This window comes from Carcharhinus amblyrhynchos, chromosome 6, assembly GCF_965287045.1.
Source record: "Carcharhinus amblyrhynchos chromosome 6, sCarAmb.v2.hapA, whole genome shotgun sequence".
Classification (NCBI taxonomy): domain Eukaryota; kingdom Metazoa; phylum Chordata; class Chondrichthyes; order Carcharhiniformes; family Carcharhinidae; genus Carcharhinus; species Carcharhinus amblyrhynchos.
In genome coordinates, this window is record NC_137329.1 from 3,041,631 (window position 1) to 3,067,025 (window position 25,395).

The window sequence follows — 25,395 nt, forward strand, 5'->3', positions numbered from 1 at the left end:
TGCTCCTGTCACTTCTCCCTCAAGTGTTAGAAACTTGAAATTCTGTTTATGGATGTGGGAAATTAGCATTGTTTTTTTCTGACTATCAAAGAAAAACAGATGCAGGTAAATTTATTGGCTTCAACTTGAAAAGTGAACTTTGGAATGAAAGAAAACTGGGTCACAAATGGGCCTTCATAAGACTGTGCACTCTCATAGCCAATCAGCTTTCTTCGTGTTTGGGTAAACCTACTTGAGGCCAACTTTCCAAAGTTCATAGAATCCCTACAGTGCAGAAGGAGGCTATTCTGTCCATTGAGTCTTCACCAATTCTCCAACAGAGCATTTCAACAAGGCCCTAATCCCACAACCTCACATATTTATCCCACAAGCAAGGGTAGCAAGAATAATCCAGGTAATTACAGGCCAGTAAGCCTTACATCAGTGATAAAGAAATTATTGGAGAGGATTCTTCAAGACAAGATTTATTCCTACTTGGAAATAAGTGATCATATTAGTGAGAGGTAACATGGTTTTGTGAAGGAGCGGTCGTGTCTCACGAACTTGATTGAGTTTTTCGAGGAAGTGATGAAGATGATTGATGAGGGTAGGGCAGTGGATGTTGTCTACATGGACTTCAGTAAGGCCTTTGACAAAGTCCCTCATGGCAGACTGGTGCAGAAGGTGAAGTTGCATGGGATCAAAGGTGAGTTGGCAAAGTGGATACAAAACTGGCTCGGTCAAAGAAGACAGAGGGTAGCAGTGGAAGGGTGTGTTTCTGAATGGAGGGCTGTGACAAGTGGTGTTCCTCAGGGATCAGTGCTGGGACCTTTGCTGTTTGTGATATATATAAATGATTTGGAGGAAAATGTAACTGGATTGATGAGTAAGTTTGTGGATGACACAAATGTCAGTGGATTTGTGGATAGCGATGAGGACACAGCAGGATATAGATCAGTTGGAGACTTGGGCAGAGAGATGGCAGATGGAGTTTAATCCTAACAACTGTGAGGTAATGCATTTTGGAAGGTCTAATACAGATAGGTAATATACAGTAAATGGCAGAACCCTTAGGAGTATTGATAGGCAAAGGAATCTGGGTATACAGGTACACAGGTCACTGAAAGTGGCAATGCAAGTGGAGAAGGCAGTCAACAAGGCATACGGCATGCTTGCCTTCATTGGCCAGGGCATTGAGTTTAAAAATTGGCAAGTCATATTGCAGCTTTATAGAACTTTAGTTAGGCCGCACTTGGAATATAGTGTTTAATTCTGGTTGCCACACTACCAGAAGGATGTGGAGGCTTTGGAGAGGGGACAGAAAAGATTTACCAGGATGTTGCCTGGTGAGGGGGGCATTAGCTATGAGGAGAGGTTGGAGAAACTTGGTTTGTTCTCACTGGAGCAACTAAGGTTGAGGGGAGACCTGATAGAAGTCTACAAGATTATGAGAGGCATGGACAGAGTGGATAGTCAGAAGCTTTTTCCCAGGGTGGAAGAGTCAATTACTAGGGGGCATAGGTTTAAGGTGTGAGGGGCAATGTTTAAAGGAGATGGACAAGGCAGATTTTTTACACAGAGAGTAGTGGGTTCCTGGAACTCATTGCCAGAGAGGCAGTGGAAGCAGATATGGTAGTGACTTTTAAGGGGCATCTTGACAAGTACATGAATAGGATGCGAATAGAGGAAATGACAAGGTACCTCACAAGAGGTTATTGCAGAAGGTCAGGGGACATGGAGTTGGGGGTAGGGTGTTAGCGTGGATAGAGGATTGGTTGTCAAATAGGAGGCAGAGAGTGGGGGTCAATGGGTGCTATTCGGATTGGCGGTTGGTGACTAGTGGGGTGCCCCAGGGGTCGGTGCTGGGGCCTCAGCTATTTACCATTTATATAGATGATCTGGAGGAGGGAACCGAGTGCAGGGTGTCGAAATTTGCTGATGACACCAAGATTGGGGGAAAGGCAAATTGTGCGGAGGGTGTGGAGAGTCTGCAGAAGGATCTAGATAGGCTGGGCGAATGGGCCAGGAAATGGCAAATGGAATTTAATGTTGGCAAGTGTGAGGTGGTCCACTTTGGTAGGAAGAATGGTAGGAAGGACTATTACTTACGTGGCGAAAAACTGCAGCAGGCGACGGTGCAGAGGGACCTTGGGGTCCTTGTGCATGAGTCGCAAAAACCCAGCTTGCAGGTGCAGCAGGTGGTCAGGAAGGCGAATGGGATGCTGGCCTTCATCGCGAGGGGGATTGAATGTAAAAGTAGGGAGGTCTTGCTGCAGCTGTATAGGGCATTGGTGAGGCCGCAGCTGGAGTACTGTGTGCAGTTTTGGGCGCCGCACCTGCGCAAGGATATTTTGGCCCTGGAGGGAGTGCAGAGGAGGTTTACTAGGCTGATACCGGAGTTGAGAGGGTTGAGCTATGAGGAGAGGCTGAATAAACTAGGCTTGTACTCGTTAGAGTTTAGAAGAATGAGGGGAGATCTCATTGAGACGTATAAGATGATGAATGGGATGGATAGGATAGAGGTGGAGAGACTCTTCCCGCTCAAAAAAGACAGTAGGACTAGGGGGCACAGCCTCAAGATAAAGGGGAGGCGGTTTAGAACGGAGTTGAGGAGGAACTTCTTCACTCAAAGGGTGGTGAATCTCTGGAATTCTCTGCCCGTTGAAGTGGTGGAGGCTGCCTCGCTAAATATTTTTACGAAGCGGGTTGATGGGTTCTTGATAAGAGAGGGGATTAAGGGTTATGGGGAGAGGGCGGGAAAGTGGAACTGAGCCACAACAGATCAGCCATGATCTTATTGAATGGCGGGGCAGGCTCGAAGGGCTAGATGGCCTACTCCTGCTCCTATTTCTTATGATATGATCCCCAGAACTGTATGGGGGTTTTAGTTAAGTCGGGCAGCATGATCGGTGCAGGTTTGGAGGGCTGAAGGGCCTGTTCCTGTGCTGTAATTTTCTTTGTTCTAATCCTCCTAGCCTACACCTCTTGCGACACTAAGGGGCAATCTAGCATGGCCAATCCACCTAACTTGAACATTGTTGGGCTATAGGACAAAACTGGAGCACCGAGAGGCAATCCACGCAGACACAAGGAGAATGTGCAAACCTCACACAATCACCGAAGGCTGGAATTGAACCCGGGTCCCTGGCGCTGTGAGGCAGCAGTGCTGACCACTGTACCACCTTGCCATCTTTGGTTGGTGGATGACTGAGTGCACATCATGTATGGCCTTCCACTGATGCACAGGGATCTGCTGGTGGGATCTCTCAGACAAACACATATTATTGGTGAGTGGAAAACTTGTCTGGAATAGAGAGGTGCCACTTAAATGTGCAAATTAGAATCCGCATTGTAGTTTTTCAGTGCAAATGGAGTAGTGTCAATGATGCATGTCCCCAGTTGTAGTAAGTTACTAGTGGCCTGACTGATGGCCTTTAAAAGAACAGCAAAAATCTGCTCAGAAAATGGCACGGGAAATCTCAATGTTTTACTTTAATTGAGTCCGTCTGAGCAGCAATGCTTCACACCCGTCCTCCAAATAAATAATCCCAGCTCATTCAAGGCACTTTCCTGTTCATATTTCATCTCAATTAATTGCTGTTCTCTTAACAAGAACAGAATGTCATTCATTAGATTGAACAAGTTTCAGAATTAACTATTGATGTTACAAGGGATTAGGCGACGATATCGGTGGGATTTGGAGACACAAAGTCGGCAATCAGAAGACCAAATCAAATTAATAAACAACTTATTGATTAACACGTGAAGGTACGTGGCCAATTTCCTGGTTAAATAAATGGAAAAAGGATTAGATTACTGAGGCAGGTTCCCATACAATCCACAGTCAGATTCCAAAGCCAGTTTTGTTGTCTGGCCCTGGTTGTAATCCACAGCTAATTCCACATCACAAGGAAACCACATGGGATTCCACTGCCCTCGTCACTTTCACCTTCAGCTTTTCACCCTTAACGATTGCTCGGTGTTCTACTTCTTTGGGGTGGGAACAGGCCTTTTTCTCCCAAAAAGCTTCTAAGTGTTAAATTCATGTAAAAACTGGAGTAAATCCGCTGGTTCTTTCAGCAGAAGTTTCAAAATGAATCAGTTGCACTCTGTGCACAGCAGAAAGCAGTAACATGTTCACTCCAGAAACCAGTGGGAAGAGCCTATTCCCATTGGAGAGGGTGGCAGCACAGTGCTGAGCGGGCCACTGCGCGTGTGCCGATCTATGGGAGTGGAGATCAGTGCATGCGCAGTGGCTCCTGTCTGCCAGCCTCCCGATTGGTGGCCAGCTCAATCGCTGGTCATCCCAGCAACGCCGCTTCTCTGTCCCTGTTTGACATTTGTTTATTTATCATATTTATCATATGATTTAACTGAGTGCACATCATGTATGGCCTTCCACTGATGCACAGGGATCTGCTGGTGGGATCTCTCAGACAAACACATATAATTGGTGAGTGGAAAACTTGTCTGGAATAGAGAGGTGCCACTTAAATGTGCAAATTAGAATCCGCATTGTAGTTTTTCAGTGCAAATGGAGTAGTGTCAATGATGCATGTCCCCAGTTGTAGTAAGTTACTAGTGGCCTGACTGATGGCCTTTAAAAGAACAAAACTGGCTTTGGAATCTGACTGTGGATTGTATGGGAACCTGCCTCAGTAATCTAATCCTTTTTCCATTTATTTAATCAGGAAATTGGCCACGTGCCTTCACGTGTTAATCAATAAGTTGTTTATTAATTTGATTTGGTCTTCTGATTGCCGACTTTGTGTCTCCAAATCCCACCGATATCGTCGCCTAATCCCTTGTAAATCCCAGGCAACATCCTGGTGAGTCTCCTCTGTACCCCCGCCAAGTGCTATCATGTCCTTCCTATAGTGAGGAACCAGAACTGCACACTGTACTTCAGCTGTGATCTAACCAATGTTCTGTACAGCTTCAACGTCACCCCCGTGCTCTTACACTCTATGACAAGACTGATAAATGCAAATGAGTAGTGACAACAATACAAGTGCACTCGACACTGTCAAAAGCTATCTGCCTGTATCTCCAACTGTTTGACAAAGTGCCTCACAAGAGGTTATTGCAGAAGGTCGAGGGACATGGAGTTGGGGGTAGGGTGTTAGCATGGATAGAGGATTGGTTGTCAAATAGGAGGCAGAGAGTGGGGGTCAACGGGTGCTATTCGGATTGGCGGATGGTGACTAGTGGAGTGCCCCAGGGGTCGGTGCTGGGGCCTCAGCTTTTTACCATTTATATAGATGATCTGGAGGAGGGAACCGAGTGTAGAGTGTCGAAATTTGCTGATGACACCAAGATTGGGGGAACGGCAAATTGTGCGGAGGGTGTTGAGAGTCTGCAGAAGGATCTAGATAGGCTGGGCGAATGGGCCAGGAAATGGCAAATGGAATTTAATGTTGGCAAGTGTGAGGTGGTCCACTTTGGTAGGAAGAATGGTAGGAAGGACTATTACTTACGAGGCGAAAAACTGCAGCATGCGACGGTGCAGAGGGACCTCGGGGTCCTTGTGCATGAGTCGCAAAAACCCAGCTTGCAGGTGCAGCAGGTGGTCAGGAAGGCGAATGGGATGCTGGCCTTCATAGCGAGGGGGATTGAATATAAAAGTAGGGAGGTCTTGCTGCAGCTGTATAGGGCATTGGTGAGGCCGCAACTGGAGTACTGTGTGCATTTTTGGGCGCCGCACCTGCGCAAAGATATTTTGGCCTTGGAGGGAGTGCAGAGGAGGTTTACTAGGCTGATACCGGAGTTGAGGGGGTTGAGCTATGAGGAGAGGCTGAATAAACTGGGCTTGTACTCGTTAGAGTTTAGAAGAATGAGAGGAGATCTCATTGAGACGTATATGATGATGAATGGGATGGATAGGATAGAGGTGGAAAGACTCTTCCCGCTCAAAAAAGACAATAGGACTAGGTGGCACAGCCTCAAGATAAAAGGGGGGCGGTTTAGAACGGAGTTGAGGAGGAACTTCTTCACTCAAAGGGTGGTGAATCTCTGGAATTCTCTGCCCGTTGAAGTGGTGGAGGCTGCCTCGCTAAATATTTTTAAGACGTGGGTTGATGGGTTTTTGATAGGAGAGGGGATTAAGGGTTATGGGGAGAGGGCGGGAAAGTGGAACTGAGCAACGACAGATCAGCCATGATCTTATTGAATGGCGGGGCAGGCTCGAAGGGCTGGATGGCCTACTCCTGCTCCTATTTCTTATGTTCTTATGTTCTCTGAGCCACCCATAGCTCAATCGCTGCTCCCTTGGACATGCCTCAAACCCCCCCCGCCACCCCTTCACCCTCATCGCTGGACTCTGCCCCCCTGCACCCTCTCCCAAACAATCCTGACTGCAGAGTGGTAGCAGGACCCGCTCCCCGCCTCTGCCCTCTTTGCACTGCCCTTGGGCATTGTTACTTTGCCCCTTGGTCAGTGCCAAAGTGCCCAGGTTGGCACTGCCAAGGTGGGTAATGCCCATGAGGCACCCCCTGGTGCTCAACCCTTTGGGGAGTCCTTGATTGCTTTTCCTTCACTCCAGCGGGTCGGATAGCTGTTCCCCGGAAGGGGGGAGCTGCTGTAAACCCCGCTGGGGTGAAAAACTCCATATTGAGCGAGGTACCAAGGCAATCTGGATAATGGAGGTGTGGGTATCATAACTGACAGCACTGCAGAACCTGGCTGTATAACAGCAATATCTCATTGCTGGAATCTTTTCAAAAAGATAATTATAGAATGTCTAATATTGTAAGAAAGCAAATTTGGCACAATTATTCTGGAAATATCTTCAGAATATAATTGGATTCAGCAAGAATACTAATAATTAATACATTTATGTTCCAAACCACAATTTTAATTATTACAAAAGTGTTATTTGGTTGCAGAAATTTTAGATATGAATATAAATAGCTGGAGCAGAACAGGAAAACATCTGAATCATCTATTTTTCTGATTTTGCTATCAAACCCACTGCAGACTGAAATGAGGCGCCTTAACATTTTATAAACCAAGAAACCAAAATAGAATCATGATAAACTAAACGTAGATTGACAAACGTAACCACGGGTGATGAACCTTATTATTCTCAGACTGTATGGGCAGAATATTCATAGCATGGCTCAGCAACTAAACAAAAAGTCATTCTATTCATTCCCAATGTGTATTCAGCAATGTGGCTCCCTTTGTGAAGTGCCCAGTAGGTACAAAATGCCAAACCACACAAAGTCCCAACACTGGAGCCAAGGGGCGGCAAGGCAGCACAATAGTTAGCACTGCTGCTTCACAGCGCCAGGGTCCTGGGTTCAATTCCCAGCTTGGGTCACTGTCTGTGTGGAGTTTGCAAGTTCTGCCCGTGTCTGCATGGGTTTCCTCCAGGTGCTCCAGTTTCTTCCCACAGTCCAATGATGTATAAGTTAGATGGATTGGCCAAATTCTCTCCCAGTATACCCGAAAAGGAACCGGCGTGTGGCGACTAGGGGATTCTCACAGTAATTTCATTGCAGTGTTAATGTAAGCCTACTTGTGACTAATAAATAAACTTTAAGACTTATTTCTTTCACATTCCCCCAGGTCACCACTAAAAAAGAGTCACAACAATTTCCTCATGAAGCAAGTTGGCAATTTCTCCTTTTTTCAGAGCTTTTCTTCAACTATAGACCTAAATGTTTCAGATAGCACACTCACCCTTTCCACCATCGGAAATGTTGGTGAGGAACTCATTCTCGCTGACTCTGACTGCCCCACAGCGATCTCATGCTCGAATGAGAATTATTTACTGGGACCCTCTTGCTCGGGAGGAGGTCCCACCTGAACGAACCGCCGACCAGCTTTCTAATCCCTGCAGTGCACAGGAGAGGAAGTACTTCAACATGTCTAAGTCCCAGGACAGGATAGTAGAGTAAATATTATAGGTCCCATGGTGAAGAGGATGGGGAAGGTCTGGGCGTTATGCAGGGGGGTCTAATGTGGTTGTTTGCAGCTTCGGGGAGAAGGGGTACACGGGCTAATGGAGGTCCAGCAGCCAGTGGACTTTGAGAGGGGAGGGAACCCAAAGTCAAAAGGAAATTCTCGATGAATGTTCCCCTGACACCCCCCACTTAAAGTTTAAAACTTATGTATGAGTGTCACAAGTAGGTTTACATTAACACGGCAATGAAGTTACTGTGAAAATCCCCCAGTCGCCACACTCTGGCACCTGTTCAGGTACACTGAGAGAAAATTTAGCATGGCCAATGCGCCTAACCAGCCTTCTTTCTGTGGGAGGAAACCGAAGCATCCGGAGGAAACCCATGCAGACACAAGGAGAATGTGCAGATTTTACACAGACGGTGAATCGAACCTGGATCCTCAGCACTGCGAGGCAGCCGTGCGCACCACTGTGTCGCCCCACTAACAATTTCAGCCCATTTATTTTGGGGTTTCCCCCATGAAACATCTGTCAGTCTTAGAATTGAGGCTGGGTGGAAAATGGACCTTAAAACCAATGACCATTTGGTTGCGCCACCTCGGAACCCACTGGAAAGTCCCACTGGCAGGAAATGTCAGAAAACCCCAGTCGCAATGTTTTGTTTTAGTCCATGAAAATATATTTTACAGATGGAGCCTTGTCAATTTGACATAGGTTCTGTCCCAATTAGTTTAGAAGTTTTATTTGTGTATTTTTAATTTGGGTTCCAGCTATGCGGCATAGAAAATGAGATGAACATGACAAACTGCAATGGCATGATGGTGACATCCTAAATATAATCATGCACTGGGTCTTTGCATAATCTGGCACAATGGCACACACTTCTCTGAGTAGTGACAACAATACAAGTGCACTCGACACTGTCAAAAGCTATCTGCCTGTATCTCCAACTGGCACAGATATTGCTGCCAAAAGTGATTAAAGAGTGAGCCTGCAAGATGTTTGCATGAATGACTAATACATTACCATATGGCTAGTTGATGTGCTGGAATTTTGGAATCGAAAAATTTCAATCATTGTGATTGATCTTATTGTTAGTTTTCATTCTCTCCCTCCCACTACAACCCCCTCCCTGCCCAAACCACTGCCAATGTGATTACCCTCACCTTCATCTCCAATAAAATAACCCTGTTGACAACTCAATATGAAGTTCAGACTCGAAAAGAAACTCCGAGATTGAAGGGAAATCCATTTTAGTTTGTTTGCGTTCTGTACACTGGTTTCCACAACAAATCTAATTAGTAACACGAGTGATGCTATCTTAAGATGTGAACGTGTTTGGAAGTTACACTATCTGAATCTTTTAAAAGTAATATTGACGTGATGATGGAAGGTTTCAGTTCTCTGCTATGTTTAGTACTAAACCACCAACAACAACAACAGATTGGCTGCTTTAATTTATCACCAGATTAGTTTCTCCCTCACGTTTGGAGTTGCGAGATTTGTATTTTTTGCTACATTTTGACATGAACCATCAAGGGAAACATGTCCAAAAGCGAAAACGCTGGAAAATCTCAGCCAGTCTGGCAGCATCTGTAAGGAGAGAAAAGAGTTGATGTTTTGAGTTGCAGATGACCCTTTGTCAAAGTTTTGATAAAGGATCATTTGGACTCAGAACATCAGCTTTGACAAAGGGTCTTCTGGGCTCAAAACATCAGCTTTTTTTTCTCCTTATCGATACTGCCAGACCTGCAGAGATTTTCCAGCATTTTCTCTTTTGGTTTCAGATTCCAGCATCCCCGCTAATTTGCTTTTATTAAGGAAAACATGTCAGTCTTTTAATTAGTTTGTAATCACAATTTTAGAAATGTGTTTTTCTATTTCTATTTCTCCTTGACATCATTTATAGAAAATATCCATGAGAGGATGAGAAAGGGGACCTAGTGGTAGGGGATGGGGATATGGCGAAGGTATTGAATAACTTTTTTGTTTCTGTCTTCACGGAGGAGGACGTGAATAATTTGCCGGGTGTTAGCGATGGAAAGGTGGTAGGACTGGAGGGTCTTAATGACATTACTGTTACTAGAGAGGCGGTGCTCGACAGACTGGAGGGGCTGATTGTGGACAAGTCCCCAGGACCAGATGGAATGCATCCGAGGGTTCTGAAAGAAATGGCGGAGGTGATAGTGGATGCCTTGGTGGTTATTTTCCAGACATCACTGGATTCTGGGGAAGTGCCGGATGATTGGAAAACGGCTAATGTTACGCCATTGTTTAAGAAGGGTGCCAGGCAAAAGGCGGGGAATTATAGGCCGGTTAGTTTAATGTCTGTGGTAGGTAAAATGTTAGAATCTGTCATTAAGGAGGAAATTGCGAGGCATCTTGAAGGGAATTGCTTGATAGAGCAGACGCAGCACGGTTTCATTAAAGGGAAGTCGTGTCTGACAAATTTACTGGAGTTCTATGAGGATGTGTCTAGGGCGGTGGATAGAGGAGAGCCGGTGGATGTGGTCTTTCTAGATTTTCAGAAGGCGTTTGACAAAGTACCTCACAAGAGGTTATTGCAGAAGGTCGAGGGACATGGAGTTGGGGGTAGGGTGTTAGCGTGGATAGAGGATTGGTTGTCAAATAGGAGGCAGAGAGTGGGGGTCAACGGGTGCTATTCGGATTGGCGGATGGTGACTAGTGGAGTGCCCCAGGGGTCGGTGATGGGGCCTCAGCTTTATACCATTTATATAGATGATCTGGAGGAGGGAACCGAGTGTAGGGTGTCGAAATTTGCTGATGACACCAAGATTGGGGGAACGGCAAATTGTGCGGAGGGTGTGGAGAGTCTGCAGAAGGATCTAGATAGGCTGGGCGAATGGGCCAGCAAATGGCAAATGGAATTTAATGTTGGCAAGTGTGAGGTGGTCCACTTTGGTAGGAAGAATGGTAGGAAGGACTATTACTTACGGGGCGAAAAACTGCAGCAGGCGACGGTGCAGAGGGACCTCGGGGTCCTTGTGCATGAGTCGCAAAAACCCAGCTTGCAGGTGCAGCAGGTGGTCAGGAAGGCAAATGGGATGCTGGCCTTCATAGCGAGGGGGATTGAATATAAAAGTAGGGAGGTCTTGCTGCAGCTGTATAGGGCATTGGTGAGGCCGCAGCTGGAGTACTGTGTGCAGTTTTGGGTGCCGCACCTGCGCAAAGATATTTTGGCCTTGGAGGGAGTGCAGAGGAGGTTTACTAGGCTGATACCGGAGTTGAGGGTGTTGAGCTATGAGGAGAGGCTGAATAAACTGGGCTTGTACTCGTTGGAGTTTAGAAGAATGAGGGGAGATCTCATTGAGACGTATAAGATGATGAATGGGATGGATAGGATAGAGGTGGAGAGACACTTCCCGCTCAAAAAAGACAGTAGGACTAGGGGGCACAGCCTCAAGATAAAAGGGGGGCGGTTTAGAACGGAGTTGAGGAGGAACTTCTTCACTCAAAGGGTGGTGAATCTCTGGAATTCTCTGCCCGTTGAAGTGGTGGAGGCTGCCTCGCTAAATATTTTTAAGATGCGGGTTGATGGGTTTTTGATAAGAGAGGGGATTAAGGGTTATGGGGAGAAAGCGGGCAAGTGGAACTGAGCAGCGACAGATCAGCCATGATCTTATTGAATGGCGGGGCAGGCTCGAAGGGCTAGATGGCCTACTCCTTCTCCTATTTCTTATGTTCTTATGTATGTTAAAAAGAAGGAATTAAAATATGTCGACCCAAATTAGTTTTGACAATAAACATAAGAACATAAGAAATAGGAGCAGGAGTAGGCCATCTAGCCCTTCGAGCCTGCCCCACCATTCAATAAGATCATGGCTGATCTGAAGTGGCTCAGTTCCACTTTCCCGCCTTCTCCCCATAACCCTTAATCCCCTTGCCTACCAAAAACCTATCTACCCGCACCTTAAATATATTCAGCGAGGTAGCCTCCACCACTTCAACGGGCAGAGAATTCCAGAGATTCACCACCCTTTGAGTGAAGACGATCCTCCTCAACTCCGTTCTAAACTGCCCCCCCCTTATCTTGAGGCTGTGCCCTCTAGTCCTGCTGTCCTTTCTGAGCGGGAAGAACCTCTCCACCTCTACCCTATCCATCCCTTTCATCATCTTGTATGTCTCAATGAGATCTCCAAAACAAATGAAAGTTTCCCTCTGTCACCCATACCTACCTGAGTAACTTTTGTTGATGGATGGCACAGTGCTTGGCACTGCTGCCTCACAGTGCCAGGGTTCCCGGTTAAATTTCCAGCTGTGTGGAATTTGCACTTCTCCTGGTGTCTGCCTCTGTTTCCTGCGGATGCTCTGGTTTCTTCCCACAGTCCAAGAATGTGCTGGTGAGGTGGATTGTCCATGTTAAATTGCCCCATAGTGTCCCAGGGTGTATAGGTTAGGGGGATTAGTGGGGTAAATATGTGGGTTTACAGGGATAGGACCGAAGTAAAATGCTCTGTCAGAAAGTTGGTATGGACTCGATAGGCCAAATTCGCTGTGGGGCTTCACTTAAAAAAACTAATTCACAGGATCCCTGGTGTTTATTGGTGACCTGGTGACCAGAACTGTACACAATATTCCAAGTGTGGTCTTACCAATGTCTTGTACAATTTCAACATAATTGCCCTCGAAAAAGTGCTGGTCATCCATCTTCTTAAATACAATCGAGTCTCTCGCCTGGCCATCTCGGAGGGGCAGCTAAGATTCCAATCACATTGCTGTGGGCCTGGAGTCACGTGTAGGCCAGACCAGGGAAGGACAGAAAATTTCCTTCCCTTAAGGACATGAGTGAACCAGATGGGTTTTTACAACAATCCACCAGTTTAAAGCTCTGTTACAGAAACGAGCTTTTAATTGCAGATTTAATGAATTTAGTTGATTTTTAATTTGCCAACTGTGCAGGGGGATTTGAATTCTGGTCTTCAGATGATTCACCCAGGAGTTTAGAAAAGTGAGGGGTGGCCTTGTTCAAACATAGAAGATTCTGAATTGAATACAGGAATTGGGACATCTTGTTGAAATTGTACAAGACATTGGTATGGCCACACTTGGAATATTGTCTACAGTTCTGGTCACCCTATTATAGAAAGGATATTATTAAACTAGAAAGAGTGCAGGGAAGATTTACTAGCATGGGATATGATGGTTTGAGTTATAAGGAAAGGCTGGACAGACTGAGATTTTTTTCTCTGAAACATAGAAGGCTGAGGGGTGATCTTATTCAGGTCTATAAAATAATGAGGGGCAAAGATCAGATAGATAGTCAATATCTTTTCCCAAATGTAGGGGAGTCTAAAACCAGAGGGCATAGGTTTAAGGTGAGAGGGAAGAGATACAAAAGTGTCCAGAGGGGCAACTTTTTCACACAGAGGGTGGTGAGTGTCTGGAACGAGCTGCCAGAGGTTGTAGTAGAGGCGGGTACAATTTTGTCTTTTAAAAAGCATTTAGACAGTTACATGGGTAAGATGGGTATAGAGGGATATGGGCCAAATGCTTGGGATTGGAATTAGCTTAGGGGTTTTAAAAAAAGGATGGCATGGAGAAGTTGGGCTAAAGGGCCTGTTTCCATGCTGAAAACCTCTGTGATTCTGAGGGAGTTTGACAGGTGAGATATTTTCACTAATGGGAGAGTCTTGAACAAGGGGACAAAGCTACAAAATAAAGGGTTGGTCGTTTAAAACAGAGGTGTGTAAGAATTTCTTCTCGCAGAGGGTGGTGAATCTCTGGAATTCTCTGCCCAAAAGGCACTGGAGACTGGATTATTAGGAATAGTGGTGACCAGAATTGAACACTATATTCCAAGTGCGGCCTAACTAACATTGTATAATGATGGAATACTCTCCATTTAATGTGGATCCAATAACATTCAAGAGGCAAAACCCCATCCAGGACAGCAGTTTGCTTGACTGACTCTCGATCCACCACTTTAAACGTTCACTCACAGAACCAGTAACGCCCGGTGGAAGCAGTGAGCACTGTTTACAAGATGCACTGCAAGAATTCACCAAGGCTACTTCAACAGCACCTTCCAAACCTGTAGCCCAGTCTGCGACCAGGACACCAGCTCAGGATAACTGACCTGTCAAAGAGCTCCACTGGCAGTGTAGCAATACACAACCTTCCTGCATGATGTGACATTATTGTGTTTTTCCACTGAGATTTCGGCACCAATAAAACCCCCCAGCTCTTGCCCGTGGTCGCTGCTGTTAAGCAGACACAAAGAGATCTGCTGTAAATCTCCTACAGATTGGGAGCCAAATATCTCACATGAGTCAAGTCAGATTATGTCATTATTCCAACTTTGCAAACTACCCTCGCTGTAAACCCCAGTTAAAAGATATTTATGTTGTGTCTTCCTGGCCTGAGCTGGCTCGATCCTACAGAGTTCCCCAAGTACAAAAGTAGCTTTTGATCAGCGCCACAAACTGTTGAACTCTTGCAGAGAAATTGGAACGCTGTCTTGCAAAAAAAAATTGAACTGAATTAGCTATGCAACATTTGGTAAAGGACTAAGATTCATTATTAGCTTTACAATCATCAAAATGATGGCTACTTTGGCTTAGGGTGTGAAAGATAACCCGAGGACAGTTAGCAAAAACCAAATTAAACCTGGTACTGCAGGATAAAAGATACTTCTAAATTCCAGAGCTGGCAGAATACATCAGATCAGTTCTTGCAAAATGGATACACTCATTGCAATCCTGGTGTTCTTATTACAGCTTGCCCGAGGAAACATTAAAATGCAAACCTAATTACACAGAGCTGTGGCCCAGCAATGCTACAATAAATGATGAAAGGATAATTTAGTACATTTGCATTGATTATTCATTGTATAATTTATAAAAAAATTTCCTCGGAGGCACAAATCAGTGGGAAATCACGCACAGGATAAAGAGACAGCTGCCTGTGGTGGTACATGATTCAGGGTGATTGATATTTAATAGTTCATTGATGGTCTAAGTATTCACAGAAAAATGAATTAAAGCATTTTGGTGAATTCAATTACATATTTAAGCGAACCGAGGCTGGTGCGGGGATCACGATGTACGATTAGCCTGTATCTGGACAATGGTGAGGCATGCAGCCCAGCTTTAAATACAATGCTGACTTAGAGTCAGCTCAGCGGGGGACCCATGTTCACATGAGGTTAGTTCCAATTAAAGCTAACTCGCACTCCTGAAAGGTGGGGGGGGGGGTGCATTCCAGTTTCAGCTGTCTGTGGAGAGCTGTTAGGACCCTGGACCCTAAGATATGTTGTGAAGCCAGACTAGACCCCAATAATTTTCCTATTTTGGCAGAAATGTGAAGAAAAGATATTTCACTCCAGGAGTGATTACACTGAAAAAATAGGCATCTTTTATCAAAACAAAGATTATTCATGGCACAGTTTAAATACACCACTCATAAAATGAAGTAGCTTAACACTTAACCATTGAACAATAGTTAAAAAAATGAAAATTTACAACTCTAATTTCTAACTTATCTCTATTTCAGTTCCAATTAAGCTACAGTTGTCTTAGGCTCAAATGACACTTTAAATACAATTAGCAAACCCAGGCATACTTGCTATAAATTACGTTAACTCTCTTGAAGCTTTCAGAGAGGTTTTGATTTTTAGAGCAACTTGCAGACTAATATCTCCAAATACCCCTAGTCAGAAACAGAACAGAAAATTGTTCCTCTCCTCCCATTAACCACATTATCACATTACCCTGTAAATCCAAACAAAAATCCCAGTTTTCATTCCTTTAATCATAAAAACTCCATGGAAACTTTTCTTTTGTAAACAAGAGTCCATTAGCTTGATCCTTAGTGAGGACTATGGGAGCAATTCTTCCAGCCAGTCATGCTGATTTTCAAGCAATCACAGAGTGAGAGAATCTTATGACCTGGCATGTGTGGGATTTGTGCATGTGTTTCCACAGTGCGCACACCTCCCAGTGCCAGATTTCTGATACCGTCAGGTCTGTGCTGGAAGCTGGCAGGAAGACCAGGTAAAGAATTTTAACCTGTTTTTAATATAATTCAAATGTAATTAGTGAGCCAGGGACTGAATTCTCTAGGTCTGATAGCCTCTTCCAAACTGCCAGAGTGTTTCATTCTATCTGGATTTACGATAGGTCTCCATTTTCAAGGAACTATCGGGACGACCCCACTGGAGTGAAAGGGAATCAATTGGGGCCCACCAGGGGTCTGTCAGTGGGGGTGGTGCCCCCTTGTCATGGGCACCCTGGCAATGCCAGCCTGAGACAGTTGGCATCGCCCAAGGCGTAAAGGGCCAATATCCAAGAGGCATGGGACAGTGCCAAGGGGGCAGGGCCTATGGGGGGCAGGGTAACCAGTGGGAGTGGGGGGGGTCCCACTGCCACTGTGCAGTCAGGATTGGTCGGGGCAGGAGGGAGGCCAGCAATTGGGACGGGTGGGGGGGACGGCCGGGGGAGTTGAGGTCTGCCATCTTGGGCAGAGCAGGTGCCACACCAAGCTGTGATACAACCAGAAAAATGCTTTCTATGGTGCACCTGTAAAAGCTGATGAGAGTTGTAGCTGACATGTCAAATTTCCTTAGTCTCCTGAGAAAGTAGTCATTGGTGGGCTTTCGTAACTATAGTTTCGGCGTGGAGGGATCAGGACAGGTTGTTGGTGATCAGGACACCTAAAAACTTGAAGCTGTCGACCCTTTCTGCTTCATCCCCATTGATATAGACAAGGGGCATGTTCTCCTTCAAGGTTCCTGAAGTCAATGACTATTTCCTTTGTTTTGTTGACATTGAGGGAGAGATTATTGTTGCTGCACCAGTTCACCAGATTCTCTATCTCATTCCTGTACTCTGTCTCACCATTATTTGAGATCTGACCCACAACAGTGATGCCATTAACAAACTTCAAAATTGAGTTTGAGTGGAATTTGGTCACATAGTCACAATTACTTTAATGCTTCCCAACTTGTTCCCACAAAAAGCTCTATGTGATTGCAATAATCACTCAGATCTCTCAGATCATTTTGATTTTTCTCTTGAATGTAACTCTGTAATTCCTCCCAATTTTGGATTACTTCCTCATGATCTGAGGATTGTTAAACTCAGGATCATTGGGATTTGTTTCTTCACTGAGTTGTAACAATGAAGACATCCCCCTTCTACTTTACTAACAAAACAGCATTTGAGCATATTCACATGACACACTCTAAGGTTTCCTTCTATCTGGCATTTTTATTGAATAATTCACCTCACTTTTTTTTGCGAAGACCCTTGCTTTTAATTGTTCACCTACCATTAGAAATATTATTAATACTTTCTCCCCATTAGCAAAACTATAAAATATAGTTATTCACTTATTTTTTCACCTCATGCTATGCCACTTTTAAATGTTGTGTAGCCAACTCACCGGCCCTAGTTAATCGCTCCCTAAATTTTGACAAGTTAGTTCAACAATGTAGTTAAGATTACTGACTGATCAATTCTGTGATCTCCTTACCTCATAACCAAACATCAAGTCAAATGGACTGAATTTGGTTGACTCATTAGGTGAATCCCTAATGGTAAAAATGGAATTCCTTTATCCCAATTCTCCTGATAATCTTGACAATAAGCCCTCAACATTGTTTTAAAGTTTGATGCCACCTCTCTAATGCTCCCTGCGATTCTGGGTGGTGTGCGGTTGATTTAAATTGCTTTACTCCTAGGCTATTGGTAGCCTCCTTGAATAACTTTGATGTAAAATTGGATCCTTGATCTGACTGAACTTTTGTGGGAAGTCTGTATCTGGTTAAAAAAAAACAAGTAACTCCTCTTCAATCCTCTTTGCTGTAATATTATGTAATGGAATGGCCTAGTAGACACATCCATTACAGTCAATAGATACTGATTCCTATTTTTCATTTCAAGGAAGAGTCCCTCCTTAATTAGGGACCCTAATATACCATTCAATTAGGACCTTCATATACTGTTAAGGATCAATTAAGACCCTAATATATGGTTATGGATATTAAGGGTGCATCACTGCTTGAGGTTTTCTATTGCCTGACATGTGACATGAACGGCAAATTTCTATACATCTTTATGCGGTCTGCGCCAATAAAAATGTTTTTGTATTTCTGCTCGAGTTTTCCTTCCCTCTAAATGAGCTCTGACTGGAATCTCATGTGGTCCCCACAATATCTCCTTTTTTGTTTTCCTTCTGCCAGCGCTGTTTTTTATTTCTCTTTCTTTCTGCTGCAGTTGCCCCTCTCTCTCTTTCTTTCTTTTGCTTTTAACTTGAATTCAAGCTGCCTCAATTCTTTTCCTTGTTGCATTTCTTTCAGTTCCTTCTTTTGTTGCAACTTTTTCATTTGTAATTGAAACCTAGATTCAGGTGGTGGTTAATTTCAATGCTGAGCTTTTGCTGGGATTATCTCTGCCCTCCTCACCTCTTCAGTGACTGTCACCTTCAGCTGGTTCACCAAATCCAAAAGCTTCTGTTTTCACTAATTTTGTGAACAACTCGGAGTGGCTTCTTCAACACCAAGGTAATCTTTAGCCACTGATAAACCTATTTTTCTACAAGGCACACCTCATTTAAACTGCAGCACCTGAAAAAAAAACACCAATACCTCAACACCCACTATCTTATAGCTTTTAATCCAGGAAAAGAGCTGCTAGTTTTTGTCTGAGTAATTTTAAGAAAGATGATTCGCACAGATGAAGGATTACCTGGCTCTTTGTGGAAACATGACATCTCTTCTCCTTTCAACCTCCTGGAGTAAGGTCTCGGAGAATCTGGGAGGCCTGCCTCTGGGCAGTTTCTTTGTTTTTAAATTCTTTCATGGGTTGTGGACATCACTGACAAGGCCAGTATTTATTCCCCATCCCTAACTGCCCTTGAACTGAGTGACAGACACCATTTGATTCCAGGTGGGCCTGGAGTCACGTGTGGGCCTGATTGGGTGAGGGTGATATATTGCCTTCCCCAGAGGATATGAATGAATTAGACTGTTTCATGGGGCATCCCATGCATGATGAGTGTGGTGATGGATGGGAGAAGATATCCCAACAGGAGAAAAAAAGTCGGAAAATTGCTAGTGTGATATCATGTTTAAATTCTCCCAATGATGATTAATAGCAGCCACTCTTCCTATTGGCTGGTGGTGTGAACACCGTTAGCATTAATTTGTATATTATGAATATTACTTAAAACAGCGACCCACCAGCATCCTATCAGGCCTTCCAACCTTGCGTCACGGGTGGCACAGTAGCACAATGGTTAGCACTGCTGCTTCACAGCTCCAGGGTCCTGGGTTCGGTTCCAGGCTTGGGTCACTGTCTGTGTGGAGTTTGCACATTCTCCTCGTGTCTACGTGGGTTTCCTCTGGGTGCTCCGGTTTCCTCTCTCAGTCTAAAGATGTGCAGGTTAGGTTGATTGGCCGTGCTAAAATTGCCCCTTAGTGTGTTGAGATGCTTAGGTTAGAGGGATTAGTGGGTAAATATGTAGGGATATGGGGGTAGGGCCTGGGTGGGATTGTGGTCGGTGCCAACTCGATGGGCCAACTGGCCTCTTTCTGTACTGTAGGGATTCTATGATTCTGCCAATGGGAAATTATGTTAGAGCCGACTGCAATTAGCATAACCAGATCTGAACAGAATCACTATGGCCCAGAATGAGGCCAGAGTGACCCTAAGTAATATGTCAGTCTTGCATCAGTAGTAACACACTCACCTCTATCCAAATGTCATGGCTTCAACCTCCAGGGCAGTGCTGGGGGAATGCTACACTGTTGGAGGCACCATTGTTTGGATGTTTCTTTGAAGGGAGGTGTCACTGCCTTCTCAGGTGGATGTAAGAGATCAGGTGGAACTCATCGAAGGCGAGAGGAATCCTGGCCAATGCTTATCCTTCAGGGGTGGCATGATGGCACAGTGATTAGCACTGATACCTCACAGTGCCAGGGACCTGGGTTCAAATTCTGGCCTCAAGTCACTATCTGTGTGAAGTTTGCACATTCTCCCCATGGCAGCATGGATTTCCTTCAGGTGTTCCGGTTTCCTCCCACACTCCAAAAACTTGCGAGTTAGGTGGATTGGCCACGCTAAATTGGCTCTAGTATCAGGGGGAATAGCAGGGTAAATATGTGGGGTTACGGGGATAGAGCCTGGGTGGGATTGTGGTCAATGCATTCACGATGGGCTGAATGGCCTCTTTCTGCACTGCTGAGGTTCTATGATAAGCTGATATCAGGTAATCAGGTTATTTAACTCTTTGCATGTTGTGGAAGTTTGCTGTCTGCAAATTAGCTCCTGCCATCTTTCCCATGTTATCATAGTGACTAGACTGAAAATCAACATTGTCAATCTCTTTTGGACATCCCGGAATCGGGAAAAGTCTGAGCTGTTGCTTTTTTTTATAGAATGTCTTTGCACGTCTTGTCAAACACGTGCATTGTATCGTCTGATCAAAAATCTGAGGTGGCAGCTGACAAGATGTAAAGAAGTGGAGCTTTTTATCCAGAGGTGGCTTCATTCCCTGTGAATGAATTGATCCTGAAAATTAGGTGGCATTTCCAGTTCCATTTTACACAAGCAGCAATGGAAAATGTTTCAGCTCTCTGCACCAGGCTGGCACTTTTCCTCAGATATTAGATGATTGCAGTAAAACAAGACTCAATGCCAAGAAGCACATATTTCCAGCTTAGTTACTGTCCCCAGCCAACACTTTTGGCTCCACATCTGTCGTTTATGGTCGGGACAATTAAGATAGAAGGTGTAAACTGGCAGAAAGCACACAGAAAGGCATCATTTGTTCTTCATAGTTTAAATTGAATAAAATTTGGTATTCAGGTGGAAACCTAAAACCGTCTGCTTCGAACAACTTTAGGCGTCATATTATTATAAGTGTTATTTTATTTTACTCCTCTCGTTTGCTCCCTTCCCCAATAACCTCCCAACCGCCATCCTTCCCAAAGGCCATCCCAACATACTTTTACTATTCTGCGATAATTACAAAAAGCCATCACAGAAATCAGAAATGCTGACACCGTTACATTTGCTTTGCGAACTCTTCTGCCCTCTCTGACTGCCCTGATGTTTACAACTTTTGTTAAAAAGTTTATTTTTTGGTCACAAGTAAGGGTTACATTGAGACCGCAATTAAGTTAATGTGAAATTCCCCTAGCCGCTGCTCTCCAGTGCCTGTTTGGGTCAACGCACCTAACCAGCATATTTTCCGGGACGTGGAAGGAAACCGGAGCACCCGGAGGAAACAGAGACTTGAGGAAAATGTGCAAACGCCGCACTGACAGTGACCCAAGCCAGGAATCCAACCCAGGTCCCTGGCGCTGTGGGGCAGCAGTGCTAACCACTGTGCTACCGTGCCAATCTTCTCAACGCTAGCTCAGTGTGAATAAATGTAAAGGAGGCAACGCTTCATTCATATTTACAATGCACAAAAACACTGGCCGGAATTCTCCGAACGCCCACCACCCTGCTCCTGCTGCCAACAAGAATGGATTATCTGTCATTCATCCAAATCTCCATTCACAGCAGCAAGACTGGAGAATCCCGGTTACGGGCGAGGTTGGAAAATTTCAGCCACACTTAACATGAAGTCCTGCCAGGCCCACAGTGAACCCTGGTATAGATGCGAAGCATCGCAACACTTAAATTGATTGGAGGTTACAAAAGGAAATACAAAGTGATAGAACAGCAAATATCATTGTGGATTTACCAGAGCAGCTGGAGTTCTCACAAATAGGATGCCAACAGTTATTTCTTTCAAATATAGAGTAACACACCGAGCAAAAACATATTTCCCAGCCAAGTCTATTTTCCCTTGTTACAAATTGCTACATATGACAAATATATCATTCAGATATCATTCCAACACTGCAATTCAACAAGTAGACTCACTTACTGCATTGAAATCTAATTCACCAGGCGAGCTCTGTGAGCTGAAGGATCATGGATAAAATGAGAATCTGCAAAGAAAGATTAAGCCAACATTAAGAAAAGTCTCAACCCCCCCTCCTGCCATGTGGCACCCCCTAAATCTACTATTAACACAACTATACAATCCCATGCACAGATCTCGTTTTCAGTAAGTTTATCAAAATGACAGTCCTCCAACATTTGTATTGCTGACATTTTTCTCTGATATCCAACCAGAATGGGTCTGTGCTCCATGTATTATTGATGTTAGCAATGACAAGAATGTCAGAGTACACGTGCATCTATTTTCTGCATCTGGAAGTGCCAAAGCGAGTGACATAATTGAGATGTCTGACAATCTGTGAAAGCTGTTCAATTCTGGCGTTATTTCAGGACAATTATTGACATCTGTGACCATATCCCCAAGGCTGGTGTTCCTTCTGGTTGGACTCAGTCATCCCACGTACAGCAGTGTTAAGTTAATTAACTGCGTACTTCTTTGGTCCTTTCTGACACATTTCCTTGCTAATGGAAGTTGTGAACAGAAGTAGTTGCCAGGGCAAACTGCGCTTGAAGTTGTCGGTGACACGGTGAGGCAGTGGGGAGGGGGTGGGGGAGAGAACGCAACATTTAACATGTGCCATTCCATGGAGCGGCCGGATTAAAATGCACCATGCTTGGCATGGAATTTGTATGGTATAGAATGTGGAGGAACAACTTCCCGGCAGAGGGCAGTGAACTTGTGGAACTCCCTGTCCCATAGTGCGGTGGAATCTGAATCATTAAATGGTTTCAGGAAGGATATAGATATATTTCTGATTTTAAAAATGGGTTTAAGGAATGTGGGGAACAGATAGAACCATGGAACATTACAGCACGGAAACAGGCCCTTTTGGCCCTTCTTGGCTGTGCCGAACCATTTTTCTGCCTAGTCCCACTGACCTGCACCTGGACCATGTCCCTCCAGACCCCTCTCATCCATATACCTGTAGATGGGGAGGTGGATTTGATTTGATTTATTATATTTACATGTATTAACATACAGTGAAAAGTATTGTTTCTTGCATGCTACACAGACAAAGCATACCGTTCATAGAGGAGGAAATGAGACAGTGCGGGATGTAGAATTACAGTCATAGCTAGGGAGTAAAACAGGAAGGGATCAGCCATGATCTGATTGAATGGCGGAACAGGCTCGAAGGGTTGAATTGCCCAATTCTGCTCCTAATTCCTATGTTCTTATGTAACCATAGAACCCTACAATCCCTCACTGCAGAAGGAGACCATTTGGCCCATCGAGTCTGCACTGACCACAATCCTATTCAGACCCTCTCTCCATAACTCCATGTATTCACATCGGCTAGTTCCCCCTAATACTAAGGGGCAATTTAGCATGGCCAATCAACCTAACTCGCACATCTTTGGATTATGGGAGGAAACCAGACCACCCGGAGGAAACCCACGAAGACACGGGGAGAACGTGCAAGCTCCACACAGACAGTGACCCGAGGTTGGAATTGAACCTGGGTCCTGGCGCTGTGAGGTAACAGCGCTGACCACTGTGCCACCGTGCTGTAAGATCTTCTCTGTGTTCATAGTGATGTAACTAAAAGCTATCAACAGCAGCCCTTAATGATCTACCAGCAATATCAGAAATAAAATTGCATTTTATAGTTAAAAGTTAGTTATTGGACAAATACAATTTTACAAATGGAACATTTGACGACCAATGTTCTCGTGACAAAATTTGAGCAGTGCACATTTTCAAGATATTCCTGAGTAACAGATTGTCCAAGAGTGAGTGCCAGATGTGCATGACTACACACGATGCAGCCGCGTGCACTCCCACAAGCCTGAAACTAAGAACTGGTTCCATGAACATCTGTCATGTATTTGTGAATCATGCACGGTCTTTCATTATATATGAACACAACTCACCTCAGATGGACCAAACCAGCGCAGAAGATCAAAGGTTTTCAAACTGAAGTTACATGCAGTGCAAACTGAGGTTTAAAAATAACTGAGTTGGGTGTACGTCCCCCCCACACCCACACACAACACACAACACTGGCCACGTCCCTCCCCCTTCTGGATTAATCAGCGAACAAGTTTCTGTCAACAACTGCCAGATTTCATACAAAGTTTTACGTTTATAATTCTTCCACATGTGTTTGATTGCAGAGTCGAACCGCAGGTTTAGGGGTTGCGGGCTGAGACAATGAATACTGAGGACGGCTACAACTCAAATTGCTAATTAAACCCATGGTCGAAACTCCATCCACATGCGTATGAGAATAAGTGAAGTCAGTTCTTCTGACAGTTTAAAAACCAACAGATATCATAGAATTCCAACAGTACAGAAGGAGGCCATTTGGCCCATCAAGTCTGGGCTGACCATGATCCTACCCAAGCCCTATTCCCATAACCTACATTTACCCTAGCTAAGCCCTTTGACGTTAGGGTCAATTTAGCATGGCCAATCAACCTAGCTTGCACATCTTCGGAGTGTGGGAGGCAACTGGAGCACCCGGCGGAAACCCACGTAGACACAGGGAGAACATGCAAACTCTGCACAGACAGTGACTCGAGGTCGGAATTGAACCTGGGTCCCTGGCACTGTGAGGCAGCAGTGCTAATCACTGTGCCACCGTGCTGCCCATACTTTGGTTTTATTTTGTTGCAAAAAAAGTCTATCGAGTTGTTAAAAAAATTGATTCCAAAAATCAGTGTAGACACAGAAAGAAATAATTATGAATAATTCTGAGGTTTTCCACATAGATTCGGGCAGGAAATTAAATTTAGCCAATTTGGCACGAAAAAAAAAGGAATTAATTTGTGTAAATTGTTCAAAAATGATTTTAATATCTCTATAGGGACTGATATATTTATATTCCAAATGGTTAAAAAATGATTGGGAACATCAGCTTAAATTGGTTATAGTTGTGAGGTGACGCAAGTGGAGTAAATTAAGAATGCAGAATGAAATCTGACCTGAAAAGCATTAGAAATCATCCAGCTATTAATTATAACATGGATTAATCAGGACATTTGATGCCAGGGGCAGATATAGAAGTTTACGCACAAGCACATGCCGTCCAGCAGTGAGGAAACTTCAGTTGCAAACAATCAAAGGATCAACTTCACAAAGTAAATCACAGGAAAAGGGTTAATAAAGAAACTTCACTACACCAACACTCAGGCCACTCCTTGGGCCACACAAGCTCCCCACAATCCCTGTTTGTTTTCTATTTATACTGGGTCAGCTGACCACCACATCATTTTGCCATTGGCTACATTGTCTACCGGGTCAGCATGTTAAAATGGTTTAACAGATTCCAATGTTATCATTGGTTACAAGGATACACCCACATATATGGCTGCAAGTTGGCTCCTGAGACAGGTAGTTCAAAAGTGGAAAATGTCCAGACACTGGAGTAGGAGGTATAGGATGGACTGGGGCCTGCTGTCTTCCAGGTGCAGATTGGAGGCAATGACACAGGATGCTGGGTGCTGGAGCAGGTGAGTTAAAAACCCACTTTGTTTCTCTGGAACTTCATCCCAGTTGTTTGTTTATATTAAGCCCTCTGGCTCTCAAAC

The 25,395-nt window shown here is 44.5% G+C and overlaps 1 protein-coding gene across 4 annotated transcripts in view; it reads right to left on the minus strand.

Moving 5' to 3' along the window:
* LOC145344395 (leucine-rich repeat-containing protein 4C-like) overlaps nucleotides 1-25,395 on the minus strand; it is a 1,050,741-nt gene that overhangs the window by 337,304 nt on the left and 688,042 nt on the right. For 3 of the 4 annotated variants that reach the window (XM_080191523.1, XM_080191521.1, XM_080191524.1), the window contains one exon: nucleotides 21,785-21,848. The gene's annotated coding sequence lies outside the window, so the exon portion shown is untranslated. Of the gene's footprint in view, nucleotides 1-21,780; nucleotides 21,849-25,395 lie in introns of all 4 variants that reach the window. The other variant, XM_080191522.1, reaches the window with a different exon arrangement.